This window comes from Lepidochelys olivacea, assembly GCF_965140295.1.
Source record: "Lepidochelys olivacea isolate rLepOli2 genome assembly, chromosome: 6".
Lineage (NCBI taxonomy): Eukaryota > Metazoa > Chordata > Testudines > Cheloniidae > Lepidochelys > Lepidochelys olivacea.
This window is the reverse complement of record NC_140416.1, coordinates 81,856,483-81,875,784: the sequence shown is the minus strand read 5'-3', so window position 1 is coordinate 81,875,784 and position 19,302 is coordinate 81,856,483. Positions and strand designations below refer to the sequence as shown.

Below are 19,302 nucleotides of genomic sequence, written 5' to 3'. Positions count from 1 at the left end.
CTACAGTGGCCAGTATCAGAGCTTCAGGGTGTGTGTACAGAATAGGGCAATTGAAGCAATCCACGCCCCCCTCTTCTCCTTCAGGTTTCCGGCTGTCAGAGGTTTAGGGTCACCCTAAGCATGGGGTTGCATCACTGACCATCTTGGCTAATAGGTCCATCGGTGGCTATCTTCATGAATTTATCTAGTTCTTTTTTTGAACCCAGTTATACTTTTGGCCATCATAACTAAGGCTACGATTTAGTCACAGAGGTCATGGCACTCATTGATTTTGTGACTTTACTAGACCTCTGTCACAGCTGAAGCCGGAGCTATTCTCTCCTGCCCCGCAGCTGTGGCTCGCTCGAACCAGGACTGTGCGGCCCTGCCCTGTGCCTTGCAATGGGGACTGCAGCCAGGGCTGTGTGTCCCTGCCCCACACCTTCCGCTGGGAACTACAGCAGGGGCTGTGCACCCCCTTGGCGGCCTCCCAGAGTTGTGCGCCCCTCTGGCTGCGGCCAGGGCTGTGTGCCTGTGGCTGGGGTTGGAGCCGGGACTGTGTGCCCCTGTCCCACAGCTGCAGCCAGCTCCGGAGCAGGGGCTGCACCCCCTCCATCCCCGTGACTGCGCCTCTCCATGGCTGCATGCCCCTGCTGTGGCTGCAGCTGCTGGAGCCGAGGCTCTGCCCCCCACCATGGTGGGTGGCCTCGGCCTGTCAGTCCCCACCGCCATGGGACTCCATCTGTCATTCCTCCCCCTGCTACCTAGCCCTGCCCCCCGGTTATTTTTAGTAAAGTCATGGACAGGTCATGGGCTCCCGTGAATTTTGGTTTATTGCTCATGACCTGTCCGTGACTTTTACTAAAAATAACCATGACAAAATCTTAATGTTAATCACAACACCTCATGGCAATGAGTTCCATAAGTTAATTGTGCATTGTGTGAAACAGTACTTCCTCTTGTTTGTACTAAACCTGCTGCCTATCAATTTCATCAAGTGACCTCTAGTTTTTGTATTGTGGGAAAGGGTAAACAACACTTTCTCCACACCATTCATGGTTTCATAGATCTCTATCACATCCCCCCTTGTCATCTCTTTTCTAAGCGGAACTGCCCTAATTTTTGTACTCTCTCCTCATATTTTTCCAGTTCCACTACATCCTTTTTGAGATGGAGCAACAGAACTGGATACAGTATTCAAGAATTATAACATTCAAAAACCAGTTGGAGAACACTTCAATCTCTCTGGTCACGCGATCACAGACATGAAGGTCGCTATCTTAAAACAAAAAAACTTCAAATCCAGACTCCAGCGAGAAACTGCTGAATTGGAATTCATTTGCAAATTGGATACTATTAATTTAGGCTTAAATAGAGACTTGGAGTGGCTAAGTCATTATGCAAGGTAGCCTGTTTCCTCTTGTTTTTTCCTACCCCCCCCCCCAGATGTTCTGGTTTAACTTGGATTTTAACTTGAAGAGTGGTCAGTTTGGATGAGCTATTACCAGCAGGAGAGTGAGTTTGTGTGTGTATGGGGGTGGGGGGATGTGAGAACCTGGATTTATGCAGGAAATAGCCCAGCTTGATTGTCATGCACATTGTGTAAAGAGTTGTCACTTTGGATGGGCTATCACCAGCAGGAGAGTGAATTTGTGTGGGGGGGTGGAGGGTGAGAAAACCTGGATTTGTGCTGGAAATCACTTTAGATAAGCTATTACCAGCAGGACAGTGGGGTGGGAATAGGTATTGTTTCATATTCTCTGTGTATATATAAAGCCTGCTGCAGTTTCCACGATATGCATCTGAGGAAGTGAGCTGTAGCTCACGAAAGCTTATGCTCTAATAAATTGGTTAGTCTCTAAGGTGCCACAAGTCCTCCTTTTCTTTTTGTTCCAAAAGTGTATTTTTAAAATAGCATGAGATGATGTCACTACTACTAGCCTCTAACTTACAGCAACATGTGTATATTTCTCAAAGTGGAGGACTTTCCCCAATGCTTAGTGTTCTACATGAATTTATCATGCAATGCTGAGTATGTGTCCCTAGCTTTTACTGAGCAAAAGAACAGCTGTGATGGTATCTTCATCTTCCAAATGCTGTTGATTACACAGAACACTCATTCCACTGGGCTGTGTGCTCCTGCTAACCACAGAGCACGTTCCATGGGCTATAGCAATACACCTTGAACAAACATATTTTAGTTATAAAAACAAATGTTTTGACTGATGAAATGAAAAACTTCGATGTTATAGGTGTTCCAAATTGAACTCCTGGGACATCACGTGATAAACAGGGACTGCCCCACTAGAACTGGGACATATGATCATTTTTGTATGAGATTATTATGTCAATATAATAGGTTGTTACAAATTCCTACATTATAAAGAAAAATATAGTAAATACAGCTCTGGGTTAAATATAGGAGGGTTCCTATTATTTAAGTCTCTTATCTAATTAACAGGTTTCAGAGTAGCAGCCGTGTTAGTGTGTATTCGCAAAAAGAAAAGGAGTACTTGTGGCACCTTAGAGACTAACAAATTTATTTGAGCATAAGCTATCGTGAGCTACAGCTCACTTCATCAGTTGCATTCAATGGAAAATACAGTGGGGAGATTTATATACATAGAGAACATGAAACAATGGGTGTTACCATTCACACTGTAATGAGAGTGATCACTTAAGATGAGCTATTACCAGCAGGAGAGCTGGGGGTGGGTGGGGGGGCACCTTTTGTAGTGATAATCAAGGTGGGCCATTTCCAGCAGTTGACAAGAATGTCTGAGGAACAGTGTCAGGTGAAGGGGGGGAATAAACATGGGGAAATAGTTTTACTTTGTGTAATGACTCATCTACTCCCAGTCTCTCTTCAAGCCTAAGTTAATTGTATCCCGTTTGCAAATTAATTCCAATTCAGCAGTCTCTCGTTGGAGTCTGTTTTTGAAGTTTTTTTTGTTGAAGAATTGCAACTTTTAGGTCTATAATCGAGTGACCAGAGAGATTGAAGTGTTCTCCAACTGGTTTTTGAATGTTATAATTCTTGACGTCTGATTTGTGTCCATTTATTCTTTTACGTAGAGACTGTCCAGTTTGACCAATGTACATGGCAGAGCTGCATTGCTGGCACATGATGGCATATATCACATTGGTAGATGTGCAGGTGAAGGAGCCTCTGATAGTGTGGCTGATGTGATTAGGCCCTATGATGCTGTCCTCTGAATAGATATGTGGACACAGTTGGCAACGGGCTTTGTTGCAAGGCTAGGTTCCTGGGTTAGTGGTTCTGCTGTGTGGGGTGTGGTTGCTGGTGAGTATTTGCTTCAGGTTGGGGGGCTGTCTGTAAGCAAGGACTGGCCTGTCTTCCAAGATCTATGAGAGTGATGGGTCGTCCTTCAGGATAGGTTGTAGATCCTTGATGATGCGATGGAGAGGTTTTAGTTGGGGGCTGAAGGTGATGGCTAGTGGCGTTCTGTTATTTTATTGGTTGTCCTGTCCTGTAGTAGGTGACTTCTGGGTACTCTTCTGGCTCTGTCAATCTGTTTCTTCACTTCCGCAGGTGGGTATTGTAGTTGTAAGAATGCTTGATAGAGATCTTGTAGGTGTTTGTCTCTGTCTGAGGGGTTGGAGCAAATGCGGTTGTATCGTAGAGCTTGGCTGTAGACAATGGATCGTGTGGTGTGGTCTGGGTGAAAGCTGGAGGCATGTAGGTAGGCATAGCGGTCAGTAGGTTTCCGGTATAGGGTGGTGTTTATGTGACCATTGCTTATTAGCATCATAGTGTCCAGGAAGTGGATCTCTTGTGTGGACCGGTCCAGGCTGAGGTTGATGGTGGGATGGAATTGTTGAAATCATGGTGGAATTCCTCAAGGGCTTCTTTTCCATGGGTCCAGATGATGAATATGTCATCAATGTAGTGCAAGTAGAGTAAGGGCATTAGGGGACAAGAGCTGAGGCAGTGTTGTTCTAAGTCAGCCATAAAAATGTTGGCATACTGTTGGGCCATGCGGGTACCCATAGCAGTGCTGCTGATTTGAAGGTATACATTGTCCCCAGATGTGAAATAGTGATGGGTGAGGACAAAGTCACAAAGTTCAGCCACCAGGTTTGCCGTGACATTGTCGGGGATACTGTTCCTGACGGCTTGTAGTCCATCTTTGTGTGGAATGTTGGTGTAGAGGGCTTCTACATCCATCGTGGCCAGGATGGTGTTTTCAGGAAGATCACTGATGGATTGTAGTTTCCTCAGGAAGTCAGTGGTGTATCGAAGATAGCTGGGAGTGCTGGTAGCGTAGGGCCTGAGGAGGGAGTCTACATAGCCAGACAATCCTGCTATCAGGGTGCCAATGCCTGAGATGATGGGGCGTCCAGGATTTCCAGGTTTATGGATCTTGGGTAGCAGATAGAATACCCCAGGTCAGGGTTCCAGGGGTGTGTCTGTGCGGATTTGTTCTTGTGCTTTTTCAGGGAGTTTCTTGAGCAAATGGTGTAGTTTCTTTTCGTAACCCTCAGTGGGATCAGCGGCACTGCTATGGGTACCCACATGGCCCCACAGTATGCCAACATTTTTATGGATGTCTTAGAACACTTCAATCTCTCTGGTCACTTGATTACAGACCTAAAAGTTGCAATTCTTCAACAAAAAAACTTCAAAAACAGACTCCAACGAGAGACTGCTGAATTGGAATTAATTTGCAAACTGGATACAATTAACTTAGGCTTGAATAGAGACTGGGAGTGGATGAGTCATTACACAAAGTAAAACTATTTCCCCATGTTTATTCCCCCCCTTCACCCCAAACTGTTCCTCAGGTGTTCTTGTCAACTGTTGGAAATGGCCCACCTTGATTATCACTACAAAAGGTTCCTCCCCACCCCCACCCCCCGCTCTCCTGCTGGTAATAGCTCATCTTAAGTGATCACTCTCGTTACAGTGTGTATGATAACACACATTGTTTCATGTTCTCTATGTATATAAATCTCCCCACTGTATTTTCCACTGAATGCATCCGATGAAGTGAGCTGTAGTTCACGAAAGCTTATGCTCAAATAAATTTGTTAGTCTCTAAGGTGTGCCACAAGTACTCCTTTTCTTTTATCTAATTAATAGCCAGCTTGTCTCCTGTCTATTCATTCCCAGGTACATGAAAACAATAAAAATCTAGGGTATATAACTATATAATGGCACTTACTTAGATACCATGCTGATAGGTGCCTTAGAAAAACGGACGATAGATAGGAAATAGATATAACAACAAGAGTGTTAAGTATATTTTTGTTCACAAATAATTGCTGGTAGCTGGAATTGTACTTACACATGTGGTGTGTGTGTGACGACTTCAGAAACAAAATGGCTCTTTGGTTGTGGCAGAATGCTCGTCTCTCTGTGCTGGGGGTTCTTGGGGCTGCGGACTTGGTAGCCTATTCTTCTCAGCTTTGCAGCAGAGATATTTTAACTATTTTGGGGCTTTTTAAAGGGGTTTTGGTTTTAGCTTTCATCTTTTCCAGCATTTGATGGTAATTGCTTAACAAATGACAAAAGTCCCAGACTGAACAGTAGGCAGTGTGTTCTACGGGCCAGGGCACTGGTTTAAGAGTTATAAGATTTGCATTTTGCTTTGATATATCTCATAAGTTTAAGGGCAAGATAGTGTTTTTGCTCTGTCACAAATTGCCAGGTTCATTCAAACATCGTGATTCACGTGGGCACCAATTTCATGCACACACATGCCTTCTTGTTATACTTGCTTAGATTTTTCACTCTTTCTCTATTAGTCCTGCTGTTTCTTCCTCTCCTACCATTCATTGATCAGACCTCTCCATGGGACTTATATGTGTACAGGTGTAAAGCCTTTTCTTTTGCTTTATATAATTTCCTTAATTTAAAAAAAATAGCATAAATTTTTATTTATTTAGAAGCTGCTATTAAAATGTTCAGAATACGTGATTCGTAATTGCTCTGAGCATTTTGTGTAATATTTATATCCCTCACACGTCCTTTGTGGTTGCAAAGTCACAGTGTGTTGTGTTGTAAAAATAATCTTTAAACAACCTTTCTGCCACTTTGTGACTGTTGCATAATTAGAGTTTCTTATTGAAAGTGCAGGCTAAGATTTGGTGGCGACATGAACATTTCACAGTAAATAGTTTCATTGCATCAGATTTTATTACCATAGGCTTCCACTCTAATATCCTTTTTCCTTTGAAGATCAGGGCAAGCATTACAGTAACCATACTGTTAGCAAGAGCAATCTGAGATCAAGACTGTTGGACTCCATTGATCTAAGAGCTTCTGAGTAAGGGTGCTAAATATTCCTTAATAAGTGGAAGATCAACTTGGCTCTGTACATAATGACTCTGCACAGAAGCATTTGAATTATGTTCCCTTGAGCAAGTAAAAAAAAAAAAAAAAAGGCAGAGTAAGATTGATATCCGATTCTTCACCATTTATTTATTCCTGTTGTACATGGATAAGCTACAAATCTCACATGGATATCTTCCCTATAGAGGGCTGTATCTTTAGCTGCCACTCTTTATGTGAATGGGACTATGATTCTCTACATCAGCAACCACCCTGTTTTGTTTTGCACGCCAAGTTGTAAGTGTAAAACTCTGCAAACACATTTTATTGGTTTGAAACATGCATCTTTTTAAAGGACCAGGCTCTGCAGCCATTGACCATGGTATATTCAACTTTGCAACTGAACAAAAACTGCCATTTCACCAGCTATGTTGTGTCTACAACAAAAACGAAAGATGCCCAGCAGACCAAATCCATGCTGACTTCACTGTAGCTCTGTCTATTTACAGCAGCTCAGTATCTGGCCCAGTGGGTTCTAGCTCTCTTACAAAGCTACTTGTTTCCAAAGACTATTGTCTCATCTCCTAATAAGCTCTTACTCCAGTGTGAGCACCTTATAATTAACAACTCACAAATGCTGTGTTTTCTTCCTTGATTTGTTTCCCCTCCCCTCTCTCTCCGCCTTGTTGCCCTTTGTGAGTTGGGTAGGCAAAGCTGAGCTTGGTAGTCATTTCCATTGACAGTAGGAATTCAACTGTTGCACGTTTCTCCCTCAGTCTGTTAATTATCTTGGAATAATTCATTAGTAAATGTGTTTGTTTTATGCCAGCTACAGTCATGGGTAAACCCCAGACTGAGACTGCGTGCTCCTTTCCAGCTCCCTCCCCTCCGCCTATAGTGCTAACCTTTCCTTCAGTGCAAGTAATTGTTCTACAATTCATATGTTGTAAAAGAAAGACTCAATCAAATTACTCCATGGAGTGGATCGCTAGTTCCGCTGAAAGTAACAGACTTGGAATGAGACGAGATGTTTGTTTTCAATATGTTGGCCCCATGCAGGTTTCTTTTCAGTTCAGTGAAGATATAAAGCGAATTTAAAATCATTTTATGCCTTTTCAGTAATTGTAATTATGAGTTTGGACGGGGGAGGGTTGGCTGGGAAGGTGGGAGTTGTGTAAAACACTTATGCGGAAGTCTACTTGTTCTGTTAAATGGGAGTTTTATTTATTTATTTTTATAAAACCTTTTACACTTCTCCTCTGGCCAGGATCTATATCTTCCTTTGTGGTCTGTACAGCACTCAAATAATAATCTTTCTTTGGCCTCTCTCATTACTTTTGGTAGAACAATTTCTGGAGAAACTGGCACCTACAGAATAAGTCTAGAAGGATAAACTACCTCTTAGGTGATTCTCCACAGAGATACATCAAACTGCTCCTCTTCAGCGTGGAGCCTGTGTGCTTGCTCTGTGCACCAGCAAGCTGAGGGAGAGATGCACAATCCCTCCTAAGGCCACGTACCAGTCCTATGTGTGAGCCACTAGCCAAGTGTCACAATTTGACACTAATTCTGTTACTATAGGGGTCCTTCCAATTTCCTGGGTAGATATAATAGTTACTGTCTAGTTTAGCATTTCAAGTGGAAGTGGAGGTTTTAAAAAACAGGTTAGACAAACATCTGTCAGGGATGATCTAGGTTTACTTGGCCCTGCCTCAGCACAGGGGGCTGGACTAGATAACCTCTTGAGGTCCCTTTCAGCCCTACATTTCTATGAACATTTAACACTCTGGCTGGTTTTGTATTCGCATAGTTGTCCCATGGCATTCTGGGTAGTCTGAATCATATGAACTAAATATTTTTGTTTATATATTTCAGCTACCTTTAGGAGTTGACTTTTTTGGCTTATTAATGTTTAATGTTATAGATTTTAAATAAGTTTCTAGTAAAGGTTAGTGCTACCTCTGCATAAAGGCAGATGGGAATTGAGAGACTCTCTTGAGACCTTATGGGAGAGAGGCTTGTGCTCCCTCCCAACTTTCCTCTTGGTTGTGGCTCTGGACAGCACTGTTGTTTACAGCACCAAAGAACTGATAGATCAATTTCAAGATACATTTTTACTTTGGGCCTTACCTTGCAAGTTCTCTCTCAGTCCCTGATTCAAAACCCACAGAAGTGAATAGACTTCCATTGACTTCAGTGCATAGGTGCTGACTCCGTGGATGCTCTGGGGCTGGAGCACCTATGGAAAAAAAATAGTGGGTGCTTAGCACCCACTGGCAACCCCACCGATCAGCCTGTCCCCCTCCCACCCGACAGTGGGCCCCAACCAGCTCCTCCCCCTCCACTCCAGCACCTCCCACCCACCTGTGATCAGCTGTTCAGCAGTGTGCAGAAGGTGCTGGGGGGAGGAGGGGAGCAGAGGCGGGGCGCACTCAGGGGAGGAGACGGAATGGGGTGGGAAGAGGCAGGGCTGGGTGGGGTGGGAGCGGGAAGAAGCAGGGAGGAGATGGAGCGGGGGTGGGGAAAGGGGTAGAGTGGGGGGTCAAGCACCCCCCAGGAAATCACAAAGTCTGCACCTGTGCTTCAGTGGATTTTCAGTCAGGCCCGCTGGACCCAGTTCAGTGAAGCACATAAATTAAACTTCAATTACCGATTGGAGAGACTGCAATTAGGAGTGGGCCTTGTGTGTAGAGGGATTGGAACCATAAAGCCAATGACACCAATGGTTCTGGCTCAACCTCTGCTAATACCGCCTCATAAGGATCATCCACAATTGCCCCCTCACTAACCACACTTCCATTGCTTAGGGCCAGTCCATGCTGCCACTCTGCTATACTTCCTTCCCCCTTGTCCTGGAGTGACACTGCAGGCATAACCTCTCTCCTCACCACACACAAATACAGCCTCCTGGAAGTGGGAGACAGTCATAACTTTAGTCTTCTCCCTGGTTCCATGTCAGCTTTTAGAGGAGACCATCCTTTTGTCAAACTCTTTCTAGTGGTATGTACTGAGATCAAAAGTCCATTAGCAGCCACACTGGGACCTCTAGCCTTACTTCACCTAAGAACATCTAATCTTCCCACAGCCTCATGTCAATCACTGCCTTATAAAGCAGAGTAAGCATGTGTAGTTGTATTGTGTACACCAACAATTCCAGTGACCCTATCTCAGCTTTATCCTAAGCAAGTATATATTGTTTTCTATCCTATGTGAATGAGGAAGTTCTAAGAAAGCCTAAAAATAAGATTGGTAATGACCTTCAAGAGATGTTTCCTATCCCAAACAGCACCACTTAGGTTGAGGCTGCTGCTGCTTTTCCTGACTGCAGACACAGAGAGGCTGAAATGAGCAATCAACTTGTTTATGGCAGGTTTTAGTGCTTCGCTGCTGTAATAAGAGGCTTTGGCAGAAGGGATTTGGTTCTTGTGTATTTCAGTGTTTTCTGCTCCGTTTTGCTCCATAAAACCCAGGCTCTTGTTTACAAAAATTAGCAGCTTCCCAAGGTTTCTGCTGATTTTGAGGAATCAACCCCTTGCAGCTATGTGACACTAGCATGCAGCTCTCACTCCGCCCGGCACTTGCGGAATGAGTGTTCCCTACGTGCAGTTGAGCACTTGGATTAAACACCTGCACAATACAATTGGCACAACCCAAAGAGCTGTTAGAGGCTCCATATCCTGTTTGGGAATCACTTCAAGTGAAATTAATGATTCTCCTCTGCACGCAAGACTTTTAAAAAAAGAAATCTACTTTTATATGTTTCAGAGGAGCAGCCGTGTTAGTCTGTCTTCGCAAAAAGAAAAGGAGGACTTGTGGCACCTTAGAGACTAACCAATTTATCTGAGCATGAGCTTTCGTGAGCTACAGCTCACTTCATCGGATGCGTATATGTGCAATTACTCTGAAGCAGTGTGTGTGTGTGCCCTACGTAGGTACATAGCTGTCACACACACCTTTTGGAATGATGAAGTATCCTCGTTTTAAAGGGCATTTACATGGACTTCAATCATTTGTGGCTGCTTTCAGGACATTATTTTAGTTCAAATTCTCATCACAGCAGAGATTTAAAAAAAAAAAAAAAGCCATCCAAAAGGTTTTACATGCTGATGTGCAGTGTTGCCAACTCTCATGATATTATCATGCAGTTCATGATATTTGATGTTTTGCTAAAGTCCAAGCTCCTGGAGTAATGTGATTACATCTGAATCTCAGTTTTCATTTATAAAAAGTTTCTGTACCTCCTGGTGGCAGAGAAAAGCTTGAAAATGTGACAGCCCTCACAGAGATCTGAAACATCAGAAAACAAACAAAGAACAACCATTAGTTTTATGCTTATGACTTTTAAGTCAATCTCATGATTGATATGGAGGGCCAACATGATTTTTTGAATACTTGGGGTTGGTGAGACTAGTCATGTGTCAGATTAGTTTGCCTGGTAATTTACAGCAAGAGCTGAAGATCTGGTGCAGTTTGGTGTCCAGATGAAGGCACAAAATCTTGTTAAGTGATCTCACCTGGCACTGAGCAGGTGAAGAGAGCCTGCATAGAATCCATGTCTGTGCCCTAAAGCATGTTCTGTAAAGACCTCCCCCTTAAGATTCAGATTGCTGCATATCTCTAAAATCTGTGTGACTGGCCTCGGGCAGCAATGCACACCCACAAGCACTAGTGGATTTCTCAAGTGATGAAATGGTGTCCAGACCTGTAAATTCCTTAGGTTCTTCAAGGTGAAAAGTGGTGGGTGTTTTTAAAAATCCATTTGTACTGTTACAGCAGATCATTTCTGCACAGATGGATGTTATTTTAATACAAGTCTAATTGTTAAATTGCACAGTCAACCAGCCTATATCCCAGGGTCTTTTGAATGTATCAGAACACTTTATTTTCTTTTGTTCTGTTAAGTCATTTATCAAACGAGACTCCATGGACAAAGCTGACCTAGGTGATTTGTGTCATAGAAAATTCTGAATATTTGATATCTATATTTATCTGTCTGCCTGAGAAAAGTGTAATGAGAGCTAATGGACCAATCACAGCTACTGCTGCTACATAGTAGTATATATGGACCAACGCAAGCAGCATTTTAAGCTTGTGCTACTGTGGCAAGAATCTGTTGTTCAGTTTTCAGATCTTAACTAAGGCATTTCACACACACTGTATCTTACTATTATCTCTCAGTTCTGTTTTCAACTATCACAAACAGAACTGTTCTGTAAGTGCATATAGTGTGTAACCAATAAATTTACCACCCATATCCAAAGGGATTTTGCTCAGTTTCTTCTAAACGAGACTGTGTAAAAGATATAGTCTGTCATTGGTTAAATCATTAAATATCCGGCTGGACTCAAAGAATATGTATGGACCGAAAAGAGAATAAACTGAACAAGCTTGCAGCATGGAAAGGCCTGTAGATGGTGCTGTAATCCAACTGCAAAAACTTGGTCTACACTGAGACTGGTCAGAGCTTTTTGTGCTTCTTTAGGAAAGTTGAACTCAGATTGGTTTTGTTCAATTTTTGCATAGGGATTTCTGAGCTGTAAGTGAAAATGACATAGACAAATCCTTTCATTTGAGATGGGTGGGTATAGAAATCAGAAGGCTGCTAGCTGCATGTGGGGGAACTACAAAAGTACCTTCCAGATGTGTTGCATAACCTGAGCCCTTCCTAACCACCCACAAATCATACTGTGACTGGGAGAGAATGATGAATATTTTTATCAGGTTTTATAGCCTGGGAATGGGCTGAGTGTCATCAGAATTCAGTGCCATTGTCATTGCATAAGGATCTCTCTCTCTCTCTCCACCTTGAGAAGCAGGGAGGTAAAAGGGGAACTGGGACAAAATGCTTTGGTATATCTTTCTCTCCTCTACCTTATCTTCAAATTTCCCCCTCCCATGCAAAAGTCCCACACCTCTGACCCATAGTATGTACTGCAGAGGGCTCACCTGTGGATATCCTGCTAGCAGAGTCCAGCAGGACTGGCAAATTTAACAGCTAAAAATAGATTTGATAAGAAATGATTTCACCGAAAGAATTGCCTAACTATGACCTCCCCCGCACAACTGCAGGCTGTGTCTCCCTCCCCGACTGTGAGTTATTATTGGATTCTTTACTCTTTCATAAACTGCTGATTGGTGGCAGATTGTCTAGCAGCTGCCACCTGATCTAGTGTTTGTTGAATCAATTTGCCTTTTTAGTTCTAGAATAGCCTTGGTCTGGTAACAGTTCTGTAGAGATTTAAAAGGCAAGAAACAGTGGACTCTGGGCAGAGTTCCTTTGCTAGGGAACAGTCCTTTTTTGAGTCTTAGGCCCAATTCAGCAAAGCACATAAATGTGTGCTTAACTTTAAGTACATGAGTAATCCCATCCCTATTGAGCAAAGCCCTTGAGCATATTCCTAAATTTCATTGACTTCATTGGGACTTTAGCACATACTTAAGTGCTCTACTGAGTCAGGGCCTAGTAAGTACAAGATTGTCCTCAGGGGTGTCCTTTTTTCAGATGGTTCCTGAGTCCCACACAAGTTATAGAAAACGCATTGATTTTTAAAGAAAAGGGGATCTAAAAGCAGTGTCAGGGTTGAGGGGTGGGAGGAATGCTGGCTGTGCATATGCTCTCCCCTGTCACCATGGATAGCCTTCTACAGGGACTAGGTTCTATAGCTGGGGTCAGGAAATATTCCCCTACTCCCCAGTGGGGTTCCAGAAGTAACTTAATGCCCAGCAGAACCTTTCCATTTGTAATTGAAAACTCCGCTATCTGAAAAGGGATTCTGGGGCAGCTCCTGGCAGGTAGTATGGAGGGAGTGTGGCAGCATGGTTCTTAAAAGAGCTACATTTACATAGCTTCCCTGGTTCTCTGTCTCCTCTGAGGGGGCTCCTTTCCTCTGCACGTGTCCCAAGATCTGCTGGTTTCTGGCCATTGCACCCAATGGGAGAGAGTTCTGATCTTACCCCTCCCAGGAAAATGGGAAGAACGTATTCAAGTGGAAACTGGGAGTTCTCTGGGCTGTATGTGGAACTTCCCAAAAGATGTGGAAGATTAGCAGGTGGGTTTCTGCATCTAGGTCATTAGCCGGTAACTTCCAGTTCAGTGGTTTGTCTTTATGTATTTGGTAGCAGTCAAACCCATTCAGTATTAAACAGATGTGGGTTGCATGAGCAATTGGTAGGTTCCTTTGCCATATCAGCTGCTGTCTCTTTAGTAGAAGTTTTTGCAAGAATAGGAGTGGGTAGCCCTGTGTCCTGGCCAGAATCCAACTTGGGTAATTACATTCTGCCTAAAAATTCAATGACTTGTTTATTCTTCCCTTCTGCTAAATGCCTGGGGATCATTCATTCTGAAACTTGCCATTTAAATGCAAAGTTATTAGATGAGTCATCTTCATTAATTTTATTCTGTATCTCAATCAAAATGTAGTTGTTTTGTATTCAAATAACACAAACGTTTCCTAATATGCTTATTTTAGTGGGTTCTAACCAAGAATACAGTTTATACATTTCAATGAGTAAGTCTCTCATGGCCTGATTTTTAGAGTTTTGAGTATCGACCGATTTAACTTAGAGCAACAACTGCTCAGCAGTCTAAAAATCAGGCCAGTAATAACTAGTAGTTTAGAAATATAAAAATCTATTTTTATATTACTATAAAAATGAAGAACCTAAATAAATGTAACTCATTAAGTTAAGTCACTTCCGTACTCAGGCAAGATATATTTAGTTCATGTACAAACCAGTGAAAAACTGATTGGTTTATTTTGGAAAGCAGATGTGAAAATAAAGAAACAAAAATCTAAATTAAGATTGTTGGGTTTTGTACTGTTGAGTTAGATCACTGATTTTCAAATGGCTCTGGTGAAGCTGGATATAACCAAGCTGAGACTGATAGATTATGTAGGCTTTAGCTCTTTAAAAAACAAAACAATAGACATTGAACTGAACACCTCTTAGGTTTGAGATGGGAGGAGGGTAAGAAATGCAAATCCAGAGCTAGAGTTTGCAAATGGACCCTCTCTTTATAACGATGAAAAGACTGGATCCAAACACCCAAAACTGCAGGCTGATTATCTGGATCTCAAATTTTCCATTTTGTCCTGTCTCTACAGCAAACCCTGTTAAATCTGTGAGTGTGGGGCTGCTTTATCATCAGGGGTAGGATCCGGCCCCAAGTGAACAAGAAATGGCACCCAAGATAGCTGCCCCATTTATGAAATGACAGATGATTCTCACTCCCACCCATTCCTCTGTTAACCTAAAAAGAATCTCCATAAAACCGAAGATATCACTAAGGGCGAGGGTGGCAGCTTGCAATCCACCCTGAGTAAGGGCCAGCACCAGTAAGGGTTGCACTGCCCCAGCAGGAAAAGCAGGGACCCAAATTGTGACTAGGAGTCACAGTTCAATTCTGCTTCTCCCTTGCTCCATTGGGGAAGTGAGCCATGTCAGCCCATTTCTTAGTGCAGCTCACACTGGCTCAGCTGTCCAGGCCAGTGTGCTGCAAAGGCAGGAGGGGTGTAGTCATGAGTCCATCTATTCCCCACCTGTGAGGGAGGGAGAGTAGTGGTCTGACAGCAGTTGCTCTCCAGGTCACAGTGTGTGGGATTTTGGACCCTGATGGCCCAACCAGAGGAGTAAAGGGACCCATTAAGTTTCTTTACTCCCCTGTGTGGGATTGAGCCTTACACTTTCAAAACTAGAGACAAAAACTGCTGTCCCCAAATTTGAGCCACTGAAGCAAGGCTCTTTGGAAAAGAGCTCTCATAGGATTTAGGAAAAGAGCCAGAGGCTTTGTATGATTAGAGTGAATTAAAATTCCTGTAAGCACAGAACAGCACTTTAGGGGTCTCAGCACCAGGAGGGCAGTGCCATCCTCCTCTGCCTGCTCCTGCTGCCTTTTTGAGAAAGCCAGGGAGCTCAGCAGTAGGTTTCTGCCAGGGCTGTTGGACTATTGGTGCAGAGTCTTCCTCTCCCCCAACTTAGTCATCTTGCCTCCTGCTCTAATTCTCAGCCAGTTACTGAAAATTCTGAAGAGCCACAAAAAATACATTCTGAGGATTTTCAGATTCTTTATTCTGGCTGTGCTTCAGCCAGCAAAAAACCAATCTGCATAAAAGTGCAAAGAAATCTTTTAAAGACCATAGTCTTCTGTCTTTGATCAAAGACAATGATCCTAGTTTATCATTGTGTCATTGAGAGTGGTTGTTTGTTTACTAGCATGGTACCTATCAGTGCATAATCAATGCACAGACCATAAATAATCAATTCACAGACCATAAATATAAACATATAAAGGTCCAGCCCTGCAAACCAGAGATAGGATGGGAGTTGTGCCTCTCTGTTTTAGGGAGCAATCTGTTTCAAGTCTCTCTCTGCTTTAGGGTTCTTGTGTGTTATCATTTTGAATTCTAAGAAAGGAAGCAGTGTTATGTTGCCACATTCCAGCAAGAGTATTTACATTTTTATCTAACTTCTGTGTGTGTGCTGTGTGCTGTCAAGATGTGTGTGGAGGACAGAATTAGATTAAGCTAATGACTTACCGCTTGTGGGCAGTGAAATAGAAGTGAGGCTTGTAGAAGGTAGGGAGTTGGTGAGCAGGCATGGCACTTCATGTAGATTGGTTAGTGAGCATGCATGAGCAGGAGGCAGCAGAGATGAAGGCAGAGATGAAGGAGATGGGAATAGGAAAAGGATACAAATGATGCCTGGGGCTGTGGGAGGAGGAGTAGAGAGGAATTGCCAGCATAGGTGGAGCAGAGCTGTGTAGAAGCTTGTAAATGAGAGCAAGATATTTAGGCTTTGTCTACACTGGCACTTTGTCGGCAAAACTTTTGTCATTCAGGGTGTTAAAAAAACACACACCACCCCAAACGACAAAAGTTTTACTGACAAAAAGCACCGGTGTGAACAGCGCTTTGTTGGCAGGCACGCTCTCTTGCTGATGTAACCCTTCCGCCCGTCAGAGTTGGCAGCAACAAGGGCCGGGTTCAATATCTAGGGGATCCATTCCAATAACACAATGCAAACCGGCTCGAGCCCCCACCCAGTGACCTGGGACAAATATATACCACCCCCGCTGGGCGCCTCCAAGAGGCAATACTTCCCCTCTTGCAAGCACATAGTCTGAGTGTAGCAAAAGCCTTTTAATAACAGAGAGAAACAATGTGGCATTATGTTGGGGAAACACCACCAACAGGATTCATAACACAACCCATGAGCAAAAAAAAACCCACCCCAGGCAAATTGGGGCATGCCCTTTTCCCTTTGGTTCTTGAGTCCAGCAACCCCAAATCACCCAAAGTCCCAAAAGTCCAATGCCCCAAAAGTCTCTGTCCCTGGTCAGGGCAGCCCCAGAGTTCGAAAGTTTATCTGCAGAGCTTTACCTCCCAACCTGGGTGGAAATAGGACGGGGGTAAGAGGCACCTTACATGATCTGAAGCTGACCGCCCCATAGCTCCATAGCGGCGCTCCGCTCCGCCAGCCGCCCCACGAACTCCTTCGCTCAGCTGCGCTCCGCTCCGCCAGCTGCCCCACGAACTCCTTCGCTCAGCTGCGCTCCGCTCTGCCAGCTGCCCCACGAACTCCTTCGCTCAGCTCCACAGCCCACAAGCAGCTCCTGCCATCCACACACTGCTCTGCGTCGAACTGCTTCACCAGCCGTCCCGCAAACTGCTCCACAATATATCTTCAGGCTCCCCCACTACTTAACACAACACTCAGTGATTTCAGCTCTTAGGTGAATTCAGCTTGTAGTAGGGGAGCCCCAGTGCTGGTGCACTGTCAGCCCAAAGTGAGCTCAGCAGCCTATAACTAGACTTCTAATGAAATCAAAATTAGCTCTGATATTCCACAGTGGAGAGAGGAGGAAGTGCAATTAGCATGTAAGGCCCTCACCAAGGGGCCCATGCCACCAAGTATTACTACTTGTCCCCAGCCTCTCTCTCTTCACACAGTTTTGGAACCCATGACCCTTGCCTAGCGAGTGCTACTTAGTTGATGGTGAATCCCTCCATCATAACAAAAGGCCACATACAGTTCCAAGCACAGTTCCCATAATCAGGGTAATAACAATTTATTCTTCCTGCCCCAATAACAGAGACACTGGGGATCCCACAGCAGCCAAAGTGACCATTTGGGCAGCTATGGTCTCATTCTAGGCGTGGTGGGTGTGCCTATGCAAATGAGATTGGCCCCTGAAGTTCTTTTCCACAACTTGCCACACCTCACCACCAGATGTCAGGGTGGAGCTCATCCTGACACTGCTTACACTGACAAAGCCGCTGCTGGTCATGGGGGTGGGAGTTTTTTGTCGGCAGGAGACAGCTGTACAGCAGCTACACTGCGTGACTTTTAGCGGCACTGCTGTCTTGCTAAAAGCCTCTTGTAGCCATAGCCTTGCCTCTGAAATAGAGCTGGAAGAGGAGTGAATTGAAGGATGCAAGTAGGGGGAGTTGTCATAGCTGGAGCAACAGGCAAGGAAGGTAACTATGGGAGCTGCATGGATGGACCACAGCTGAGTGTTCTGTAGCTGCGTGACTCATACATTCTAAGGCCAGAAGGGACCACTGCACAACAGAGGCCATAGAACTTCCCCAAAATAACTCTTGCTTGAACTAAAGCATATCTTTTAGAAAAACACCCAGTCTGGATTTTAAAATTCCCAGTGAAGATGAATCCACTATGACCCTTTGGTAATTTGTTCTAATGGTTAATTACCCTCTGTTAAAAACTGATGCCTACTTTCCAGTCTGAATTTGTCTAGCTTCAACTTCCGGCCATTGGATTGTATTAGCTCTTTTTTCTGATAAATTAAAGAGTCCATTATCAAATGTTTGTTCCCCAGGTAGGTACTGTAGACTGTAATCAGGTCACCCCTTAACCTTCTCTTTGTTAAGCTAAATAGATTGATGGAGAAGCTGGTTGTAGTAATCAAGATGGGAGAGAATGATGGCACAGTGACAACTATTGGGACATAGAAGATGGGTTGAATTTTCAGTATGTTGTGAAGAACAAAACAGTGAGACAGGGGTATGAGATTGAGATGGAGGAGTTGAAGATGACCATTTCTCCCCCTGCATGGCAAGCCTCGGGGAGGGGTGTAATGTCATTTGATAATGTTAAGCGACTGTAATGGGGAATCTTCACTGTTTCATCCCTTATGTATTTTGTGAGCCTGAATTTTCAAGAGAGCCTTTGTTGCAGAAGTAAATAAAATAATGCATTGCGGGTGCAGCAATTAGCATTTAGACCTGTGCTCACAGCCTCGAACGACTGTTATTTGCATTGGCATAAAAAGCAGCCATGTTAAGGCCTGGCTGAAAATCAAGCCCTTTGTGAGCTGCCTAGAAGGCTTCAGCAGATGGGAGCCATATACATAAAATGTGGTGTCGTTATTACCTGGATTAATAAGTCAGTGTATCTGTTAACAATGCTTATTTGAAATGGCATAACAACTAATCTATCCTGAAAGGTGAGTTTATTTTATATACTGGATTGAGACACTTAAAAGCAAAATATACAGTCCCCCTTCTCTAGTAGTGAGGATGCTTTGAGTCTTAATGCTTTTCAATATATGCAAAAGATCACTGCTGTATAGTTTAAACTGCCCGATTAATTCTATTATTGATAGTATCACCAAGCACGTTACAACCTCTGTAGAACTGCTACAGCTTCCTGCCACCCCAGTTTAATATATCCCCAACCCCATTAACAATGGGTTATGCCCAGCTGTTTTGTGATGAAGATGTGGTTTACCACAAAGGAATCTTTATTCAACAAGGATCTGTATATTTCTTATAGCATCATGATGTTCTAAATGAAAACAAAAGAAAAACACAGCATTCCAGGCTCTGATTCTAGAAATGTGAGGTTGTAATGCACGCAGAGTCCTCACCCACTATAAGTAAGGAATTCAGACCCCTTTCCCTGCATGCTCCTTACTTTCTGACTCCTTAACCAGCACTAAACTCCTTCGTTTGATTTACCCTGAGTGTTTTTTTCCTAGCATACCCTCCAAAACTAGCCCTTTAAAT

The 19,302-nt window shown here is 43.6% G+C and overlaps 1 long non-coding RNA gene across 1 annotated transcript in view; it reads left to right on the top strand.

Moving 5' to 3' along the window:
• LOC311522977 overlaps nt 1-19,302 on the top strand; it is a 73,735-nt gene that overhangs the window by 35,319 nt on the left and 19,114 nt on the right. The window lies entirely within an intron of this gene.